This window comes from Bison bison, unplaced genomic scaffold (genome assembly GCF_000754665.1).
Source record: "Bison bison bison isolate TAMUID 2011002044 unplaced genomic scaffold, Bison_UMD1.0 scf7180017864263, whole genome shotgun sequence".
Taxonomy (NCBI): Eukaryota; Metazoa; Chordata; class Mammalia; order Artiodactyla; family Bovidae; genus Bison; species Bison bison.
Genome location: NW_011494835.1, coordinates 8,014,914 through 8,038,847, shown reverse-complemented (window position 1 = coordinate 8,038,847; position 23,934 = coordinate 8,014,914). Strand labels below are relative to the sequence as shown.

The following is a 23,934-nucleotide window of genomic DNA, read 5'->3' as shown; positions in this document are numbered from 1 at the left end:
ATAGGAAAGATGATGAAGATCAGCAACAGAACTCAGCTGAAATTCAAAGCAGAGGAATCTAGACTAGACTAGAGATGGCTCACTTAGCCTCACTTCCGTGCCTATTCCCTTATTCAGTCTTTCATGAATTTATTAGTTGATTCATCAGTTATTTATTGAGCAGCAAATATTTAACAGGCAATAAGCAAGTACTGGAGGTTACCTTAGTGAAAAAGACAAAGAATGTCTTTCATAGGATACATGATAGCAGCAAAGCTAAGATTGAAACAAAAATAACAGAAATTATCACTGAAGTTCGTTTCAATCTCACAAACAAATTGTGAACTTTGTGAGAATAAGTACCAGGAGAACCTAATCAAACACAGAGGATCAAAGAATCCTTCTTTGAGTTTCTATGAGATTTGGAATTTTAAGTGGAATTTGAAAGCTGAAAAAGATTGACCTAAGGATTTTTACCAGTTCCTTAGTGGAGAAGGAATTGGGAATCTTATTTGTGGTTTAAGGAAGACATATTGCACATATATTTCCATACAGTGAAATTAAGTATAAGCATAGCTTTTGTATGAATTCCATCATATTCAACAAAATCTGTTATATTTATAAAGACCAAAAGTATTCAGTATTCATCTGGATAGATTTTCAGGCTGTGTGACTCTTTCCATCTATTCAAGATTCTGGTATTTAGCAACACTTCTGTCTGGGTTTCCAAGCATTAGTAAACCTTAACAATTTAGTGTAGGCATAATTCTTTTGTTTAAAACAAGTGTGTGTCGATCACCTATTGTGTGCTAAGCTCTATCTTTTGCAGCTGATGTTAGAGTGAAGGGCAAGATAGATAAGGCCCCTGACTTTATGGAGTTCACATTGTAGTATGAACTTAAATTCTATTCTTCTAATGTTCTAATTCACATTCCCAAAAGCAATACAGAGGGATGACCACTTTATTGGATTGGACTTTTATTGTTCTTGCTTTTAAAATGAAGAAAGGTACAAAAAAGTAAGGCATTGTTATGGGTTGAATTATGTACATGAAAAATACAAGTCCTTACCCCCATTACCTCAGAATGTGACCTTACTTGGAAGTAGGTCTTTTTAACAGATGTAATTAGTTACGATGAAGCCATTAGGGTGGGCTTTTATATAGGATGACTTTTGGACATAGAGACATACACACAGGGAAAATGCCGAGTGAAGATGAAGACAGAGATCCGGGCTGTGCACCTACAAGCAAGGAATGCCGGTGACCGCAGAAAACACCAGAAGCTAGGAGCGGGGAACAGAGCAGGCTCTCCCCTGCAGCACTCAGAAGGAACCGACCCATCAATCTCGGGTGTCTATTCTCCAGAACCGAGAGACAGCACCTTAAACACCAGGTTGAAGCTGCCCAGTCTGTGCTACTTCATTATGGCAGCCTGAGCAAACAAATCCGGGCATATTTACTTTGAGTTCCCCTAAAAGCAAAGACTGAGAAAAGGACTGGGGTGTGTTAATGTTTGTTTGACAATTGTGCACAGGATGTAAAGCTTGCTCTCAGAAGTATAGCAATGTTTAGTTTGTTTTCTCTTATTTTCCCAGTGGGGTTTAGACCTAAAAGATAACCAAACAAACCAAAGGCGTTCAGTGAACAATAAAGGTCTCCACCACAAATTGCCAAATTTGGGTAGTACTCAACAATTAGAGGACTTCCCAGGTGGTGCTAGCAGTAAAGAATCCACCTGAAGACGCAGGAGACATACGAGGCACGGGTTCAAGCCCTGGGTCAGGAAGATCCCCTGGAGGAGGTCATGGCAACCCACTCCAGTATTCTTGCCTGGACAATCCCATGGACAGAGGAGCCTGGTGGGCTGCAGTCCATAAGGTCTCTTCAGACATGACTGAAGCGATTTAGCATGCACGCACACAACAAATAGAAAGGAATGCAGGAGTGGATCTAGATTTGGTGAGGCTTGAAGTTAATCTCGGAGAAGGCAATGGCACCCCACTCCAATACTTTTGCCTGGAAAATCCCATGGATGGAGCCTGGTACTCTAAAAGTATCAAATTATAGATAAAAACTTAGGTACAAAAGTCAATATTTATTTAGAATAAAAAGGAATTAAAACAACTCACAAATATTAGAAAGATGATATACTACAAATATCCTAAATCTAGAAAAAGGCAACATTCTTATTTTTCAATTACATCACATGCTTTCATAATGCTTTTTTCCTACATATTTTGGCTGCATGCTTTTTGATCAGCTCTTCATGTGGCACCAAGTCTATAATATGGTTTTCAATAGAGAGAAAAGTGTCTTCCTCTAGCATGGCTGGTCAAAATTTGTGTTTCATTATTGATAGATGCAATGCATAAAACATGCAACTTCACACACAGATGTACTCACTGCTACAGGATGGTGAGCCAGAAAGACAGGAATTCTAATAAAATCTATTTTAGATGATTTCTAGAAAAATGTATTTGGAGTTTATATATAATGTATAATCAAGTATACTCCTGACAAGAGAGAATTTCTGCTTTGATGTGGCATTGATGATAACTGAATCTTCTGCTTATAATTTCACACATCTGACACTTGGAGGAATTTTCCACAGAATTGCTTCTGGCTCTAATCATTGCAAACCTCGTTTCTTTCTATTCCCCACATTCTTCCAACGCTAGGTGCTGCAGGACACATTCTTATCCTGACATGACCTCTGACCCAGGTCCTTCAAGCCACAAAGCCTGGTAAGTTGACTCAAGGGCAGGAAGGGTGTCCAAAAGTCATTCTATACCAGGTCAGCCAGGAATAGCTTAACTGTAAGAGTGACTGGGACCTCATAAATATATATACCCTGAGCCAAAACTCACTGTGCCCCCAACTCAACTTTCCTGTAACCAGATCCCCAAAATGCTTGTGTCCTTAGTAACACCACTTGACTGCACTGTGACACATGAAAGTATTTTAATTTTTTGCAAAGTGCACAAAATTCTATAACTATGTGAATGTGTCAGGATCCCTCCCAGGACCTTTGAAGGAGCCCACATGTGCAAGGATACCTCTATGAGAGGAATTGGGAAGCTTAAATTTCACTCGCCTCATGGTAAGCCTAGCTTTCACGATGCTAAATGAATGATCAAAAGCTTCCTCACACCCATGTTCTTAGTATAGTTAATTTTTGATCATTTGCACTTTGGCAGCAGGGAATAAAGTTTAGACAACCCTTCTGGGTTTGACTAATGTCAAATGTTTGACTGTGAATAATGGAAAGAGAGTGAGTAAATGAGAGAGGAATTATTAGAAGAATTGGAAAGTGATTATGTGGATGGAAATTATGAGCCATGAGGGAAAAATATAAGCATTTCCTCTGTCCTTTGTATCTAACATAAAGGATAGAAGATGATCCTCAAAGACAAGATGTCTACCTGATTTGTTTTACCAAGGGAGTCAGACGACTTGGTTTTGTTCAATCCAGAAAGGTCTGCAACTAAAGAACCTATCTACTAAAAGTTAATTTGAGCTGTTCCTTGGTATCTTATTTTCATGTGGGCCTCAGACCAAATGATTTTCCTAACCATGTCTATAAATGGAAAGCACACAAGGTTTGTTTTTAGGCTTGGTGATAGTAAATTAGAAAATGCCAAAGTCTGTATCTGTTAAAGTGGCAGTAATGATAATGTTAGTTCGTAGGCCACTAAATTCTGTTTGGTTTTGTATTCCTTGGTTTAACTGAAGCCATCGGTGTTAAGTTAGAAGAGACCTTAGCTATTGGGTAGATTTCTTTATAATAACAGGAGCACTCTTCTGGTTAATAATTAAATTACACTATTAACTCCGGGAGTTGGTGATGGACATGGAGGCCTGGCGTGCTGCGATTCATGGGGTCGCAAAGAGTCGGACACAACTGAGCGACTGATCTGATCTGATTAGGTCTTCAGATTCTTCAAGCTAGGCTTCAATAATAGGTGAACCGAGAACTTCCAGATGTCAAAAATGGATTTAGAAAAGGCAGAGGAATCAGAGGTCAATTGCCAACATCTGCTGGATCATAGAATGAGCAAAAGAATTCCAGAAAAACATCTACTTCTGCTTCACTGACTATGCTAAAGCCTTTGACTGTGTGGATCACAACAAACTGTGGAAAATTCTTTGAGAGATGGGAATTCCAGAGCACCTTACCTGCCTCCTGAAAAATCTGTATGCAGGTCAAGAAGCAACAATTAGAAATGGACATGGAACAATGGACTGGTTAAAAACTGGGAAAGGCGTACATCAAAGCTGTATATTGTTACCCTGCTTATTTAACTTAAATGCAGAGTAAATTGTGCAAAATGCTGGGCTGGATGAAGCACAAGCTGGAATCAAGATTGCTGGGAGAAATATCGATAACCTCAGATATGCAGATGACACCACCCTTATGACAGAAAGTGAAGAGGAGCTAAAGAGCCTTTTGAGGAAAGTGAAAGAGGAGAGTGAAAAAGCTGGCTTAAAACTCAACATTCAAAAAACGAAGATCACGGCGTCTGGTCCCATCACTTCATGGCAAATAGATGCAGAAACAATGGAAACAGTGTCAGACTTTATTTTCTTGGGCTCCAAAATCACTGCAGGTAGTTATTGCAGCTATGAAATTAAGAGACCTTGCTCTTTGGAAGAAAAGCTATGACCAAATTAGACAGCATATTGAAAAGCAGAGACATCACTTTGCCAACAAAGATCTGTATAGTCAAAGCTATGTTTTTTCCAGTAGTCATGTATGGATATGAGAGTTGGACTATAAAGAAGGCTAAACACCAAAAGACTGATGCTCTAAAACTGTGGTGTTGGAGAAGATTCTTGAGAGTCCCTTGGACTGCAAGATCAAACCAGTCCATCTTGAAGGAGATCAACCCTGAATATTCATTGGAAGGACTGATGCTGAAGCTGAATCTCCAATATTTGGCCATCTCATGGGAAGAACTGACTCATTGGAAAAGACCCTGATGCTGGGAAAGACTGAAGGAAGGAGGAGAAGGGGATGACAGAGGACGATATGGTTGGATGGCATCACCGACTCAATGGACATGAGTTTGAGCAAGCTCCAGGAGATGGTGAAGGACAGGGAAGCCTGGTGTGCTGCAGTCCATGGGGTTGCAAAGAGTTGGACACAGCTGAGCAACTGAACAACAAATTAGATCTTCAGATAGGGGAAAGGCAAATAAATAAATTTCAAAGGCATTAACATGCAATCTATTTTTAGTTAGTATGAAAACAAAGAATAGATCAATAAAAGTAACAAGGACTTCAACACGTTTTGACTTCAGTCCTGGATGTCTTCCCCACCAAGCTGCTGGTACTGCTAGGCAGAGAAATATGTTGATAAAGGGGTCAGAACCTCCAACTGCCTTGATTTGTTCTGTCCTGTATTTATTTTCTCCTGCTTTGGGAACACATTACCACAAATGTACTAGCTCACTCAGTCACTCAGTTGTGTCCCACTCTTTGCGACCTCCTGGACTATAGCCAGCCAGGCTCCTCTGTCCATAGGATTTCCCAGGCAAGAATACTGCATGCAGTTGTCATTCCCTTCTTCAAGGGATCTTCCTGACCCAGGGACTGAACCTGGGTCTCCTGCGTCTCTCCTTAATCACATCTGCAAAGCCCTTTGCCATGTAAGATAACTTATTCACAAGTTCCAGGGATTAAAATATGGACATCTTTGGTGGGGGAGGGGGGGAGTTCTTTATTCTTCCCTCCATATTTCTCTAGCCTAGAATGTGGAATTGGGTGTGGGATCAGCAGCCTTCCCACTCTTCTGCAAGAAACATCTCATGGAATATCTCCATTCTTAATCTACTGAAGGGAAAGGTTTTCTATAGCAGTGGTGTAAGATTAAGATAGATGTGAACAGCTTTTCTCTTTTAAAATTAATAATGATGATGATAACAGTAATGCTGGAGTACCTGAGAGATATTGAGGGTTCAGTTACAGACCACCACAGCAAAGCAAATACTAATAAAGCAAATCACACGAATTTTTTCATTTCCCAGCACACATAAAATTATGTTTATGCTATACTGTAGTTTTTAAGTACCTAATGGCACTAGGCCTAAAAAAAAGGTTTGCACATACCTTATTTTAAAAACATTTTGTTGCTAAAAATGTTATCATCTGAGTCTTCAGTAAATCACAGTAGGAACATCAAAGATCACCAGTCACAGATCATCATAACAAATAATAATAATGATGATAAAAAGTTTGAAATATCGTAAGAATTACCAAAATGTGACAGTCACACAGTGAGCAAATGCTGTTGGAAAAATTATACCAGTAGACTTGTTTCACCCAGGGTTGCCACAAACTTTCAATCCATAAAAAACACAATATCTGCAAAGCATGTGCGTGCGTGCTCAGTCGCTTCAGTCGTGTGCGACTCTTTGTGACCCCATGGACTGTAGCTCACCAGGCTCCTCCAACCAGGGGATTCTCCAGGCAAGAATACTGGAGTGGGTTGCCATTCCATTCTCTATCTGTGAAGCACAGTAAAGTGAATTGCAATAAAATGAGGTATGCCTGTAATGATAATAACAATAATAAAAAGTAATTGGTGGGATCTCTCCTCTTCAGAAGAATTCTGAGGGCTGTATTTTTTATGAGTGGAGTTCCTATCTAGCCTGCACATAAGCCCTGGAGATAAAATATTACTTCTTTGGTTATTATTTGTCTTGGCTGACTATACAATAAAACCAAAGGGCATCAAAGTCCATTTCCAGACTCCTGGGCGGTCCATTTCCCTTCATTGCTACTGTGTCATTTTGTGGTTTCCTGATTAAGCCCAAATATTTGCTATTTGGGTGGAGCCACAGCTTACCAGTCAACCCAGAACTCTTTTTACCTGTATGCTATTATTCAACTTGTAAGTAAACTCCAGTATAACAAAGTTCCTTTGAACTTTACATATCAAAGAAAAGTCACTGTTTTAGACTAACATCTAAAGCAGCTCAGCACACATGGAGAGAGAGATGTCACAGCTGCGACTTAGAGACCCAGCTGGGATGTTCTGGCAGACTGTCATCTATTGACTAGAGATCTTTGATTCTAGAAAATGACTGCTTCTTATATAGACATTGGGCTCTGCTAAGTAATCCTTTCCTTTTATGCTTTGCCATTTAAACTGTTGACAATCAAGATGTTAACCTCTTATTTATTCTTCCTTTGAATGGTTTTGTTAATTGTTACCTACAGATACTATCCCACAATCAAGGCAGGTCTTCGTACACTACAATCATGACGGAACAGATGAATGGATGGACAAAGCAGACAATGTTGTGCAGTAGATAAACCCAGGTATGTCAAGTCTTGGCTCCACCCATAACATTTCTATGACCTTGGGCAGGTTAGCTTCCGTGGGCCTCAGTTTCCCCATCTAGAAAATGTGTATGATCATAACCACCTCATACATTTATTGTAAGAATGTGAGATAATATATGTAAAATCCTTGAAATACAGAAACTGAAAGAAAATCTCTCAACAGGAATCATTATCCAGTGTTGTACTATTCAGGGATTACACAGCTAACCCTCAATAATCTACATGTGGGTTATTCTCTTTGCAAATTAGCTCCAGCAAAATTTTGAAAGTAAATAGATTTTCCCATGAACTCATTTTCTCTTGGCTGACTTCCCACCACCAATCTCATGTGTGTTTATAAAATGCATACAATTTAATAATAAGATATGTATTGCAAGAAGAGAAAGGTAAATCTGTGGTCGCAAATGGGATACATTATAAAAGCAACATTTATGACATATGGATTCTCTAACTTGCAGTTACTTGCCAAGACTGCTGAACAAGCCAGATGTAAAAATTTAAATTTCATTGTATTAAATGGGGGGATAGAGTGGCCAAATATTGTGTGGCTTTGTAAATTTTTTATTTTTTTTACTTAAAACTCTTAGATTATGTCTATGTATAAACACCAATATTAATTCTCACCAATTATCTTTTGTGACATCTAAAATGTTTGTTGTCACTGGCTCCATTGGGATCATCAGATCAGTCATGTCTGATCTCAGTCCCTTCTCCAGACCCCTGGAGTGAGGGACTGATCACTGTGGTTGGCTGATGAGTTATCAGCCATTCAATGGAGTTGAATCCCATAGGCAAATGAAGAAGGAGCAAGGTTCAAGCCATGAGGAAAATGCTGAAATGTAAAAGCCATGAGGCTAGCTAATAGCAATGATGAAATTTGAAAATGAGGGTCTTAGGTTATAATACAAAAGGGAAAGCAACAGAATCCAAACCAAATTAAATACATTGCACTTAAAATACATTACCAAAGGCTGATAGATAAAGATCTTTAAAAAGAACATTTAAAAAAAATGACAGAATTGTCATTCCTGGTGTTTATGGGGGAAGAACAAAAGGAAATAGTAATCTTCAACTTTTTAAAAAAATGTATTTGATTGAGGGATTTCCCAGGTGGCTGACAGTGAAGCCTGCATTGCAGGAGGCCCAGATTCAATTCCTGGGTTAGGAAGATCCCCTGGAGAAGGGAAGGAATACCCACTCCAGTATTCCTGCCTGGAGAATTCCATGGACAGAGAAGCCTGGCAGGCTACAGTCCATGGCGTCACAAAGAGTTGGACATGAACTGAGTAACTAACACTTATTTACACACTTTACTTATAGTTGATTTGCAATGTTGTGTCAATTTCTACTGTACAGCAGAATGATTCAGTTACACATATGCATACATTCTTTTTTCATGTTCTTTTCCATCATGGTCTATCATAGGATATGAAATAGAGTTCCCTGTTCTACACAGTAGGACCTTGTCTTTTCATTTTCTACTTTATGGCTGTACTACAGCTACGAGCTGTCTTTTTTTTCAACCTGTGCTATAATTATTTGGATAGTGAAAAGGAAACCCAAAGTTGGGTTGGAACTGGGTAAAAGATAACTCCTAATTACCATTTACATGGTTAACAACCCAGAGTCTGCTCTCGCCCCACCACCTTGAACTGGTGACCTGAAACCAGTGTTTGGTCCTCTGGGAGTCTTCCCAAGTCACCAGGGGGCGAAGCTCCCTTTGGGCCTCTTCTTCCTCCATGTGCAACAGAGTATATTTTCCTTATTAGATTACTGTCTACTTTGTCCTCCAGTCTGTAGCGCAGTGGGGCCAAGTGGCCTCGGTTGTCTTTCCTCCAACACCCCCCACCTCCAGCACCTGTATGTACCCCGTAGGTATTTGTTGAATGACAGAGCTAGGGGGGCTTTACACTAAAGTTGTCCTGCCTATAAATGTTTTCTGTGAGTGTGTATAAGTTAAGCTTTATCAAACTGTTTGCTGTGTTTAAATATAAAAAACCCAAGCTGCATCTTAGCTTTTTGACATCCTCCAAGAGCAGGCTTATTTTACCAGCAAATTGCTCCCTGAGTCAGCTAATGCTAAGGTATGTTCAATACTTGTCTAAAAACTATCCTAATCTTCCCTAACAGAGGCCAGAGTGTAGCTGAAACAGCTCTTCTGACATTTGGGAAGCTCCGATTCTGTCAGTCATTTTCTGTTCTTTATTATGTCTTTTTTTTTCTCTCTTCAAAGGAAAAAGCTGTTTTCCTGTATGTGAGAACGTCCTCTCCTATCTAATAGCACTCAATTGTCTTTCTGTTCCATTAGCGTGGAGGAAACCACCTGTCCAATTGAGCGCAGAGCCGAGGATGTCAAAGTGTCTCATTTTATATAGATGTGCAGCTGTCAGATCAGGGATCAAAGGCTTGCTTTTAGTGAAAACTAGTCACTTTTACCAATATGACTGGAGAATTTATATAAATACAGTTATCTTGATCAAATGATTGGCATTTGTACTTCTCAAGCTCCCACCATTTTAACAATGACTTGGCTTTCCAAATAAAAGGACAAAGGAAACCTCTGTCCCCTCCCTTCCAATCCGCTCTTTCTACTGTGGTCTCTGTAATGGTGGTTTCATAACAGCATTGCACAGGCCGTGTTTGAGAGATCTGCTTTATTCAATAGTATTTTTTTTTAATTTTTTAATTAAAGGCTAGTATTTTAAAATGGGAAGATTTCATATAAAATTTTGACTTTTCAACTTTTCTTAAAAAATCAAGCACTAACAATACTGGGTAGTGTTCCCACAAGGCAAATAACACAGGGTACCCTCTGACGGTCCCCAGTGATCCCACTTGCCCTGTATGCTCCCAAGAATTCACCTGTAATGGGGGAGACCTGGGTTCGACCCCTGGGTTGGGAAGACTCCCTGGAGGAGAGCATGGCAACCTCCAGTATTCTTGCCTGGAGAACCTCCATGGACAGAGGAGCTTGGAGGCCTGCAGTCCATGGGGTCACAAAGGGGCACAACTGAGCAACTGAGCACAGCACAGCATATCGAGAAAGTAGATTGTTTGTTTTAAGAGTAAGCTTGGGGGTAATTTGTTACACAGTAATAGATAACTAATTCAGTGAGCACAGCTATGCCCTTTGGAAGGTGTCCATTCTCTCTGGTCTGTGCTGGGCCAGCCTTCCCCAGGGTGACTGAGACCCTGCCCTGCACTATGGAATGAGCCACCATTCACTGAGTCACCCCATCAGGAGGCATCCCACAGTCACCCAGTCACCAAGCCTGTAGGATCAACCTCTGGTTTTCATTCTCCCATCGTCACTCTGCCCTCTCTGCCCAGAGTTCAGTCCCTCACTATGTCTTGCTTGGGCAATGGCAACAGTCTCCTGATTCTTCTCTCTGCTTTCTGTCTCCCTCACCATCATCAGTTCATCTCCCCACACCTCTGCCAGAGTGCTCTTTCTAAACTCTCTCCAGGATAAAATCCAGACATCTGGGCTTGGCTTCCAAGTCCCTCTCTAACCAAGCCTGCCCCACACTCCACCTGCACATTTCCTACCCCATTCCTGCTCCAGTCACCTGAAACTGCTCACTAATCCTTAAATGTGCCACCTAAGTCATAGGTCGGGCTTCCCTTGCGGCTCAGACAGTAGAGAATCCACCTGCAATGTGGGAGACCTGGGTTCGATCCCTGGGTTGGGAAGGTCCCCTGGAAAAGGGAAAGGCTATCAACTCCAGTATTCTGGCCTGGAGAATTCCATGGACTATATAGTCTATGGGGTCGCAAAGAGTCGGATATGACTGAGCAACTTTCACTTTTCCAGTCATAGGTCTGTGCCCTCGGCTCAAAATGAAGCATCTCTTCCCCATTTGGCAACCTCCATCACCATCACCTCCTCTTTGAAGCTATGTAATAAATCAGACCCCAAGTGAGTAACTGCTTCTTCCTTGTTGTCCTTACAGTCTTCAGTCATGCACTTGCTTCCTTATCTTTCATCTTCTCTCCCTGAGTAGTGAGCTTCTTTATAGATGAGGACACTGATACTCGGACAGCCATCCCTCCAACACGGTGTCCCGCACCAGGAGGGTACTCATCTCACAACACTGTTTCTACAAAACGACAACAGCCAGAATGATTCTGCTGAGTGCCCTTAATGCCACCCCTTGGACAGTCCTATATTCTGGAGCAGGCGCCACCCAACTGTCCCTCTTCTACTCATTCTTGAATGACTTGCTTGAGTGGCTCCCCCTCAGAGAACACACGCTAATCCTTAGACCACACTGACATCCCTCTCAGTAAGACTCAACACTGTTATAATTACTAACACGGTGTTTACGCATTCCAGGCACTGTTCTAAGTGATTTGTGTATATTTTCATTCATTTAATCCTCACAACAATCAATCAGGGCCATCCTGATTGCAATGGAGGCATTTGAACCCAAGCAGTCTGACTTGGGGTCTGCGTGCCTAACAGCTTCTTTAATGCCTGTTTATCAGTGCCCGCCTCTCAGCCTCAAACCCCACCACACATGAAAACAAGCCATTAGGCGGTAGGCTCTAAGAGGTCAGGCCTTCCTTGTTTGTGCTTCCCCAACACCAAGCCAACTCTGGCTCCTGAGAACAGATGGCCCAGGACTTTGTGGTGGGGCCCATGACTGGCTGGGCTTTGCACCTGACCCCCTCGGTCAAGGGATGCACCTCTCAGTGACCCACCTCAGAGAACCAGCTGGAACTGGCCACGTTTCATGATGAGGCCAGGTTTTTAAAGGTTGATAACACAGAGGGTCAGGGTAGGCTGCAGCCTCCAGGAGGCAGGGGACACCCAGGCGCCACATCTGATCTGGGCAAGGATGCCTGGAGCCTGCTATGACATGGACCATCATGTGATAGCCAGGAACAGCTGTTGTATCAACAGCTCATAGTAAAAGAGCTGATGTCTAGTTAACCCTCCTGTAGTGTTCAGGAACCTCCCCTCTCTAAGCTCAAATCCTCATAGTTTCTCCAGGAAGCTTTCCTGTCAGAGCTTGAGATCACAAGGGCACACTTTCTGAGGGCGATGCTATACCCTGGCTCCAGGAACAATGCAGAGTGAAAAACGAAAAGTGTAAGTCGCTCAGTGACATCTGACTCTTTGTGACCCCATGAACTATAGCCCACCAGGCTCCTCTGTCCATGGGATTCGCCAGGCAAGAACACTGCAGTGGGTTGCCATGTGCTTCTCTAGGGCATCTTCCCAAGCCAGGGACTGAGCCCGGGTCTCCTGAAATGCAGGCACGTTTACCATCTGAGCCACCAATATGTGCTAGATAAATAATGCCTGGTGAACTTCATAGACGAGGACGCTGAGGCTCAGCCAGTTCCAGCGACAAACCCATCGCCATGCACAACCGGCAAGTCATGCAGTCACGATTTCAAAGTAAGACTCTTGGGAACTAAACTGCACTTGGCCCACGATTCCACACTGAATGTCCCATCGCTGATCATTTCCCATTCCCAAGAAACTTCTCAGTATTGATTGTTAGGGGCTTGAGGGTTCACAGGTAAGAGCCATGATACTCCGGGACCATAATATGACTCTTAAAAGTTGTATGTAATTTTATTATTGGCTGCACCATATGGCATGCAGAATCTTAGTTCTTAGACCAGGGATCAAACCTGTGTCCCCTGCAGTGGAAGCATGGAGTCCTAACCACTGGACTGCCGGGGAAGTTGTCTTTAAGGCTGTATTTACGTGGCTTGGGCTGGCTGTGGACATCACAACACCCCAGAAGTTCTGTCTTAAAGCCAACTGGGGCCAGAGAAGTGTGGAAACTGCACTGGGAAAAGCTGAGGACTTCCTTTGCTCTTTGTCTCTCAGGATGGTCTTTTCCCTTCATTGTCACTGTTGGTAAAAAATTTTTTTAAAAGTCAGAAAGCCTCTTTTCGCAGTCTCTCCTTTTCCCGAACATTCATGTCAGCAGGTCTCTCCCTTTCCTGAACGTTCGTGAGCCACTGATGTCCCCTGTTAAACGCATTGCTTTCAGGGCTGACTTTCAGGCTGGATTAAAAGATATACAGTCCTGTACAAGCGTTAACTCATGGCCGTGCACTGCATTTTCAAAGGCCCAGGGAGCTGCTGCAGTATGAAACAACATACCTTTTACAAATGACTGACCTCATTTCACTTCATAGAAATGCTGGGCTCATTATTTACATGGAGAACCTATCTCTTCATTATAAATCTTAGAAAGAAATTTCCATCTTCACTCTTTAATGTCACATTTTTTTGAGATTCTATTTCCGTTTCTTGTAAAAAAACAAAAAATAGCAACAGCAGAAAGTGTTATGGATACCTCAGGAAAAAATGAGCTTTTCTAACTAGTTATGGAACTAGTGCTGTCAGACAGGAGTTGATCATTCCCCTCACCTAGTTTGTCCTTATTTGATTAGTGTGTGTGTGTGTGTGTGTGTGTGTGTGTGTGTCTGTCTGTCTGTCTGTGAGGCTAGTAATGGATACAAAAACCCTGCTAACATCTGAGCTGGTTAACTGTAGCTCTCAATTCATAAATCTAAAAACTGGTGGCTGCTAAGTTCAAAGTGCTTTGGACAGCAAGGATATCAGACTAGTCAATCCTAAAGAAAATCAGCCCTGAATATTCATTGGAAGGACTGTTGGTGAAGTGAAGCTCCAATACTTTGGCCACCTGATATGAAGAGTCGATTCATTGGAAAAGACCCTGATGCTGGGAAAGACTGAAGGCAGGAAGAGAAGGGGGTGACAGAGGATGAGATGATTGGATGGCATCATTGACTCAATGGATGTGAGTTTGAGCAAACTCTGGGAGATGGTGAACAGGGAAGCCTGGCATGCTGCAGTCCATGGGGTCACAAAGAATTGGGCACGACTTAGTGAATGAACAACAAGTTCAGAAAATAAGTGCCTCTGTAAGAAACAGATCTAGCCAGATTTGTGTACCAGTGGGTGAGGCAGTGTGTCGCTATATGGCCCAACTTGCGGTTCATGTTGAAAACCAACTACCCGAGTTTTAACACTGTTAGGGTCAGATTGGCAGATTGGATCTCTGGGTTGGAAAGATCCCCTGGAGTAGGAAACGGCCACCCACTTTATTCTTGCCTGGAAAATCCCATGGACAGAGGAGCCTGGCTTGCTATAGTCCATGGCGTTGCAAAGTCATACACAACTTAGCCACTGAGCGTGCACACCCACTTATTCTCAGTATGCTTGAGAGATCATGGGTTTGCAGGTCAGATGATGGGTAGAAAATGAATAAAGATACTGCAAAGCAGAAGCGTGGAGAGGGAGAGTGAAATGCCATTTGTGCTGTTTTTGCTAACCCTCATACAATGCACACGTTGTATCTTAAGGCAGCCTACAACCTGCTGCGTGGTTTTGGGAGCCTTGACTCTTTACCTCCTCGGCACCCTGTAACGAGCTCTCAACAAACAGCCACAGCCTCAACGCCCCAAGCATGGGTGTACAGGCATGTGGAATCACATGGGATGGAATGGCTTAGCGGTTAAGTGCTCCAGAGCCAGACTGCCCACTCGTGAATCCTGCCCTGCACTGGCCAGCAGTGGAACCACAGGCCTTTCCAAACACCTGTCTCAGCTGTCTTATATGTGAACTGGGAATATGAGTAATATTTCTTTGTTAAGTCATTAGTGTTATCTTTGTTATGGGCTGTTGGTGTGCCTCCAAAATTCAAATGTTGAAATCCTAACCCTGAATGTGGTGGTCTTAGGAAGTGGGGCATTTGGGAGGTGACTACATCATAAGAGCAGAACCCTCATAAACGGGTTGAGTAGCCTAATAAAAGAGACCCCAGAGAGCTCTCCCACTCATCCAAGCACACGAGGACACAGTGAGAAGACAGCTGTCTATGAACCAGGAAACAGGTCCTCACCAAACACCAGGTAATTTGCTAACACCTTAGTCTTGGACTTCCAGCCTCCAGAACGGTAAGAAATATACTTTTGTTGTTTAAGTCACTCAGTCTACGGTATTTTTTTCTTATAGCAGCCCCAAAGGACTAAGCCAACATTAATATCAGCATTGGTGTTATTTTAGCTTCTAGGTCTTGGAATATAAACTTGTTTAGATCAGAGTCTACTGGTTACAAAGAACAGAATAAGCCCCTCAAACAAGATAAGGTAAAAAGAATCATGAAGAAATATGATAGGATCTCAAGGAACTGTAGTCAGACCTCATGGTAACTGTCTTTCTCTCCTTGCACATCCACACACACAGAGGGTTTTCATCATTGCTTCTCTTTGCATTTGCCCATTCTTCACACAGCAGCTTAGCCACCCTTCACAGAACTTCAACTTGTATGTGGCGTTCCGTGGGCCATCTCCCATCCTCATGCTTTGCTGTTGTTCAGTTGTTCAGTCATGTCTGACTCTTTGTGACCCTATGGACTGCCGCATGCCAGGCTTCCCTTTGTGACCCCATGGACTGCAGCATTCTAGGCTTCCCCGTCCTTCACCATCTCCCAGAACTTGCTCAAACTATGTCCATTGAGTTGGTGATATCATCCAGCCATCTTATCCTCTGTCATCCCCTTCTCCACCTGCCTTCAATCTTTCCCAGCATCAGGGTCTTTTCCAGTGAGTCGGCTCTTTGCATCAGGTATTGGAACTTCAGTTTCAGCATCAGTGCTTCCAATGAATATTCAGGGTTGATTTCCTTTAGGATTGACTGGTTTGATCTCCTTGCAGTCCAAGGGATTCTCAAGAGTCTTCTCCAACACCACAGTTCCAAAAGCATCAATTCTTCAGGACTCAGCCTTCTTTATGGTCCAGCTCACACATCCATACATGACTTCTGGAAAAACTGGGCCTCAAATGTCTAATTTCCATGACTCTGTCACTACAGGCACTGTACTTGCCAGTCAAATTCTAGAGAGAAGATGACTGGATTTTGGCTAGATTATGGATTATGGCTCTTTGAGGGTTAGATATGGTAACCCCTGGTCTAATTAGGTGTGTTTGGCAAATATGGGTCACATAATACTAGAATCACTCTGCCCAAGGAGTGTAGGTAGGAGTCATTAAGCTAGAAGGAGTCCATCTCTTTCAGAATTTTCCACAGTGTATTGTGATCCACACAGTCAAAGGCTTTGGCATAGTCAATAAGGCAGAAATAGATGTTTTTCTGGAACTCTCTTGCTTTTTTGATGATCCAGCAGATGTAGGCAATTGCTCTGGTTCCTCTGCCTTTTCAAAAACCAGCTTGAACATCTGGAAGTTCATGGTTCATGTATTGCTGAAACCTGGTTTGGAGAGTTTTGAGCATTACTTTACTAGTGTGTGAGATGAGTGCAATTGTGCAGTAGTTTGAGCATTCTTTGGCATTGCCTTTCTTTGGGATTGGAATGAAAACTGACCTTTTCCAGTCCTGTGGCCACTGCTGAGTTTTCCAAATTTGCTGGCATATTGAGTGCAGCACTTTCACAGCATCATCTTTCAGGATTTGAAATAGCTCAACTGGAATTCCATCACCTCCACTAGCTTTGTTCGTAGTGATGCTTTCTAAGGCCCACTTGACTTCACATTCTAGAATGTCTGGCTCTACATGAGTGATCACACCATTGTAATTATCTGGGTCATGAAGATCTTTTTGGTACAGTTCTTCTGTGTATTCTTGCCACCTCTTCTTAATATCTTCTGCTTCTCCTAGGTCCATACTATTTCTGTCCTTTATTGAGTCCATCTTTGCCTGAAATGTTCCCTTGGTATCTCTAATTTTCTTGACGAGATCTCTAGTCTCTCCCATTCTGTTGTTTTCCTCTATTTCTTTGCTCTGATCACTGAGGAAGGCTTTCTTATCTCTCCTTGCTATTCTTTGGAACTCTGCATTCAGATGTTTATATCTTTCCTTTTCTCCTTTGTTTTTTGCTTCTCTTCTTTTCACAGCTATTTGTAAGGCCTCCTCAGACAGCCATTTTGCTTTTTTGCATTTCTTTTCCATGGGGATGGTCTTGATCCCTGTCTCCTGTACAATGTCACGAACCTCGGTCCATAGTTCATCAGACACTCTATCAGATCTAGTCCCTTAAATCTATTTCTCACTTCCCCTGTATGATCATAAGGGATTTGATTTAGGTCATGTCTGAATGGTCTAGCGGTTTCCCTACTTTCTTCACTTTAAGTCTGAATTTGGCAATAAGGAGTTCATATTTAAAAAATCTGCCTCATCTTCTCCATCCTTATGTTCAATGACCTTATTCACATTCACACTGTCTCTTTCTTTGTTGGTTTACTGAATTGCCTCCTACTTGTTTTTCTTTCTTTCATTCTGTTCCCAATTACATCCATCTTCCATACATGCCAAAAATGAATTATCTAAAACGCAAATCTGGACAGAGCATTAAACTGCTAGAAATCCTCTAATGGTTCACTATTGCCTACAGGATCAGCTCCAAGTTCTATTATGCAAGAATTTCTTTGATCTGGCCCCCATCTGGGTCTCCTGAGCCTCCTATCCCAACACTTAACATCCTGGCAGCCCCTAAACTGCAGCATGCTCCCCTCTTGCACTCTATGCTGCTGCTTGTCTCTCTGCTTTCACTCATGTGGTCCTCTCTGTCCAGATGCCCTTCACTCCCTTCAATTCACCCTCTAAGACATGGCTCAGTTATCACTTGTTCTGGGCAACTCCCCTGTCCCCCCATCTCCAGTCTCGGTTGAACGCACTTTCTCTGTGCATTTATAATATCCTACCCATACATCTCCCATTGCATTTAGCATTCTGTGTTATAATTAGATGTGCCGCTGCTTCTAAAAACCAGGACAATGGTCTCACCTTTTTACCCCTCTCACCTAGCTCAGAGCCAGGGACAAAATGGGCTCTCAATAAAAACTTGTTAAATGAATGACTATAATGGCTAATGTGTATTAAAGTTTAATGTATGCTGGGCATTGTGTTAAGGGTTTCACATATATTTTCTCATTTATTTTTAAAAATTTTATGAAGAAACTACCATTTACCTGAGGCTCTGAGGACGTAAGTAAAGTTTTTAGTCACACTGTGAGTAGGTTGGTAGAACTGGAATTTGAATCCAACTATCTCTGACTCCAGGGCATGAGCCCTTAACCTTGCATAACGCAGCTTCCAGCAGCCAGTGACCCACAGCCCCAAAGCTGGAAGGGCTCCTGGGAAGACACCTGGTGAGCAGAAGCTTAGGTCAGTGTTTAGTCCAAAGTTCAGAGCATGCAATTCTCCCATGGAAAACTTCAATGGCCTCATACTGAACACTGAGCAAAATCTCAGATATAAAACGTGGCTTTATAAGGACCTGAACAACAAGGCCCTTACTGTGTCCTCTCCGTGTCTGTGCCCGGCCCAGGTCCCCCCATCCCCACCACACTGCTGCTCCCTCTACAACTCTAAGCTCTTTCCAGCCCTTTGCACATTCATATCACCTGCTTGGTCTGCTCTTTTCTATATTCTTTCTTTCCTCTTCCATATCTCTGTTTAAATGTTACTTCTTCAGAGAAGGTTTTTTCTCCCTATAAGTAAGTTTCCATCATTTTCTGTCTCATCTCTATGTTTCCTTTACAGTGTTTCACAAGATTTGTAATTATTTTATTTCACTTTTTTGTTTTTGTCTGCTCCTTCCTCTAGAATTATAAGGTCCATTAGAGCAGAGTCTGTTTGATATTCCCAGTACCTAACCCAGTGAATGGATGAATAGGTACTAAACAAATATTGGTTCAAAGTTGTATGCCTATAGGATGATTATTTAAAAAAAACAAAAAAACAAAAAAAAAAACACCAGAAAATAGCAAGTGATTTGTAAGGATGCAGAGTAAATCAGAACTCTTGTGCCCTGTTGATGGGTGCAGCCATTATGGAAAACAAGATGTTGGTTCCTTAAAAAATTAAAAGCAGAATTACCATATGATCCAGCACTTGCACTTCTGGGTATATATCCAAAAGTATTGGAAACAGGGACTTGAAGATGATATTTGGGTATTGGATAACCAAATGTTCATGGCATTTGGGTATCCAATGTTGGGTGTCCATAATACCTATATTCATGGCATCATTATTTGCAGTAGCCAAAAAGTAGAAGAGTACCCCAAGTGTGTATAGATGGGTGAATGGATTAAAACAAAGTGGCATATACACAAAATGGAATATTTTTCAGCCTTTAAAAGGAAAGGAATTCTGAAACATGCTCAGCATGGATGAACTCAGAACATTATACCAAGTGAAATAGATTAGTCACAAAAAAAGACACTGTATGATTTCACTTATATGAGGTACCTAGATTCACCAAGTTCAAAGAGACAGAAAATAGAACAGTTGTTCCCAGGAGCTGGGGGCAGGAAAAATATTAATTGTTTAAAGACCTCAGAGCTTCAGTTTTGCAAGATGAAGAGTTCTGTGAACAGATGGTAGTGATGGTAGCATAATAATGTGAATGTACTTAATGTCATTGTCAATTTAAAATAGTTAAGATGGTAATTTTTATGTTATGTGTATTTTACCAGTTTTTTTAAAAAGAGGAAGATGGTTGTATCCTGTTCAGTAGCATGCTGATCCTCTGACTCCCAGTCCAATACCCTCTTATTTACATATGCTAGCTCCTATTAGAACACAGTCTGTCAATTAAGCATTACAATCATCTCCTTTCTCAAAAGAAAAGGTCTTTCTAGAACCTATTGAAAAGGGATACTACTTAGAAGAAACTTTAGGGTTTACCTAAACCTGTATCTTTTGTATCAGGGTGCAGATAGGGTTAACATGGACCAGAAGCCATTGCTGATCTGGGAGAGGAAGGGTAAAGGGAGGGCGTGGTCCCTGGAACTTAAAAGCTGTGGTTGTAGGAGAGGCAATGACCTTTGAGAGAGGAATGTGGCAATTGCCACACACTGCTAGCAAGAAGGGAGCCAGTTAAATAAATATGCCTTCCTCTGATCTTCTACTGGCTTCCCTGGTGATTTAGATGGTAAAGAATCTGCCTGCAATGCAGGTGACCTGGTTCAATCCCTGGGTTGGGAAGACCCTGGCCTCCCATTGGTTGAACCCAACAGGAAGTCAGTAGGCAAGGGAACCATTGGGATGGTCCATAAAGACCCCAGGACACAGGGTAGAGGGGGAAAGGTGGATGGTCCAGAGGTGTCTTCACTATATCAGCCTTTGTTCTAAAAGAATTCAGTGACTTACTCAAGGTCTCCCAGTGATAGATATGGGACTGTCATGGTTTTTTGACTCAATAAAGCTTCTACCCACACATCAGTAAGGAATGAGAACATTACTCTAAATTTGGAAAATCTGCCACAAATAGAACAAACATCTAAAGGAAGTTTTGTTTCATAAAAGAGAGTGGTATGCACTGCTTCCACAGAATTAGCATTATTAAGAACTTTTGTGCTGTGGACTTTACAAGTCTGACTCATCGCCTTTTATAAAGAAAACAATTTTAAGATCCTGAGTTTTCTTCCTGTTTTTGTCCTAACATTCATTACAGTGTATGGAACATTTAGAAGAAGCTGAAGCAGAGTATTAAATTATAGATGTTGAATTGAATAAAAAGATCACTAAGTCAAAGAAAATCTTTGAAAAGATTCGTGGAATTACATCCCCAAACAAGGATTTTTTTTTATAATCAAAGGACTTTGAGGCAACTTTTCAGACTCCTAGAAGTCCACAAGACCTTACTTAAAAAAACTGATGTGACAAGATCTTTGAACACAAAATAACTGAAACTTCAAGGGAATAAGACAAGAATGGTACCCTTTATTCTCCCTAGAGGAAGCAACTCAGCGGAGCATAATAATTCAGAGTCTAAGTTGAAAAATCAAAATTATTGGGTTCAAATCTGGGTCCATCACTTACTAGCTGGGCAAGTGCAACTTTGGTAAGTGACTTCATTTTTCTTTCTAAACCACAGTTTTCCCATATGTGATATAGGAATAACTGTAGCTAGTCAGTTGGGTGGTGTGAGGCCTGGATATATATAGATACTTAGCACATTGCCTCTCTGGCACTTGGATCTCAAAACATCGTAATAGGTAATACTAGTAGTATTATGGCACAATTTATTCTTTTTTGCCACCAGAAGTGGTAATATGACTGAATTAAATGACTAATTCATCACAGTTGCTTTGACTGCCATTCATCTAGTGATGTGTTAAGACCACTCTAAAGTCCAATTGGACAATGACGGTCTACAATTATGAAGATGCATCTTAAGTGAAAAACAGTAGATGATAATGCTGAATTTGATGAGTGAGCAAGAAAAGGAGGGAAAGGAGGAAGAAAAAGAAGAGATGGAAGGAGAAGAGCCCAAAAGATAGATGTTTTGAGGGGTGAGGAAGGGAAGGAAGGATGTCCATCTGCTACCATGGTGGTCCCGGGATCCACAGCTAGTTACATACTGGAACAAGGCAGAAATGTCAGTGGAAGACAGTCTAAATGTTTAATGCATACAGGATGTTATCATACCTAGGATGTCAACATTCACAAAAGGATTTCCTTGAAGGATTCATTACCACCTTCTCTCCGCAATTTGCTTGAGAGGTGTACAGTGAGGGAGGGCCCTTCCTCTGACTCCACATCTAAATTTGTCTCCTTCAGTTGGTGGGAACAGCTCTCTGTGGTCCTTGGGATGAGGTCAGTCTCAGGCCTCTAGGAACCCTTCCCTAATTCTCTTTTGAAAGCCAGGTTCTGTGGACCCTTCCCCCATATCCACAAGCTAGAAACCAAAGGATGTACAAACGAGAGCACCAGAATGGTCCTCCTCCTCAAGCAACTTGCAGCCTCAAGCTACACGTTGAATCGCTTACACATTACATGTTCAGCAGATTTCTCCTTGGTCAAGTGTATAAACACAAACAGAAGAGTTAAAAAAACAAACCACAGTCACTCCTGTTATTCTTCCCAAAGAAGAGAATGTACTATTTACATCATTTACGGCAATAACAGAAAAGCAGGATAAAGATAACCAAGCATTTGATGTGTTTGCTCTGGAATTAAACTTAAGTTGTCCTAGCTCAATGTGCCCATCTTTAGCTACATCTGAAAGAGCTCAGATTTTGATGGCAGGAAAACTGGCTCTGTTTCAGTTTCTTATTTATAAATCTGGGTGACAGCCTTTCTAGGCCCCTTCTATCTCCCTTTGGGGAGGTGGAAGGAATTTTCCCACTGTTTATGGTTTCCTTTACTTTTATTTGAGAAATAAACAAAGGCAAATCTTGTTTGGACCATTAAGTTTCCAGTTTCCTAATTCTTTTGACTGAGGTTTGAACCAATTCTCTAAGTTCTGTTTCCTTCCTTGCTCCCCCTTCCTATACCACCAACATTGCTTGTTCCAGTGCTTTGTTATAATTATGGAAGTTTTGCAATGTTTCTGGTGGGTCTCTTGCAGTTCTTGTATGGGAAGCATTCTGCATGTGAGCATAACTTATTTATGTGCTACATTCCTAATGTGAAACAGCTTAATAATCTCCCTTTGAAGGATATCACATAAAAGTCTCAGTTCTAATGTTTCTGGATAGGTGATCTAAGTATGGAATCTGTAAACCATCAGGGCAATGTGTTATTACTTGGTGGGTTTTTAATAATCTACAAGTGTCTTCAAATTGGAGAATTTGATCATTAGTTCATTTAAAAGAACATCACATGAAACGAGCAGGTAATATTAGTTCCTATACTGCTTTAAGTTATATGCTATGGGCTGTGTAGCCCCTAGTAAAACAAAAGGCAATAGCTTTAAGTTCATCATTATTCTGTAAATAAAGTTAAAAATATATCCTGAAAAATCAAAAGGTTAAGTCTAGTCATGTTAGTAATTGACAGGAGATAATGGTAAGATAATAGAGAAGTGTTGTCATAATAAAGAGAGGTGACCAGGTGCTTCCCTTGTGGTCCAGTGGTTGGGAATCTGCCTGCCAACGCAGGGGATATGGGTTGGATCCCTGGTCGGGGAAGAGTCCATATTCAACAAGGCAACTGAGCCCATGAGCCACAACTCTGAAGCCCACACACCCTAGAACTTGTGCTCTCCAGCAAGCGAAACCTCGGCAATAAGCCTGAGCACTGCAACTAGAGAGCAGCTTCCACTGACAGCAACTAGAGAAAGCCTGCAAGCAGCAACAAAGACCCAGAGCAGCCAAAAATAAATATAAATAAATATTAATTAATTTAAAAATAATAATACAAAGTACTTTACCAAAAAAAAAGAGAGATGACCATGACCAGAACCATATGTTTTACAAGGGGAGAAGATAAGGATTGTATTCACTAAATGCTTGCTATGTGACTGGACACTGCTGTGTGCTTTACATATGTTGCTTTATTCAATATTTTTAAAATGCTATGAGGTTTCCATTACCACGGCCTGTTTCAGTCAGTTCAGTCGCTCAGTCATGTCCAACTCTTTGTGACCCCATGAATTGCAGCACGCCAGACCTCCCTGTCCATCCCCAACTCCCGGAGTTCACTGAGACTCACGTCCATCGAATCAGCGATGCCATCCAGCCATCTCATCCTCTGTCGTCCCCTTCTCCTCCTGCCCCCAATCCCTCCCAGCATCAGTCTTTTCCAATGAGTCAACTCTTCGCATGAGGTGACCAAAGTACTGGAGTTTCAGCTTTAGCATCATTCC

The 23,934-nt window shown here is 41.7% G+C and overlaps 1 long non-coding RNA gene across 1 annotated transcript in view; it reads left to right on the top strand.

The window, feature by feature from the left end:
* Positions 1-2,657: 2,657 nt before the first annotated feature.
* Positions 2,658-23,934, top strand: part of LOC104994669 — a 29,891-nt gene continuing 8,614 nt past the window's right edge. Inside the window, exons 1-2 of the long non-coding RNA XR_825974.1 lie at positions 2,658-2,724; positions 7,202-7,303. This is a non-coding gene — a long non-coding RNA (uncharacterized LOC104994669). The remainder of the gene's footprint in view (positions 2,725-7,201; positions 7,304-23,934) is intronic.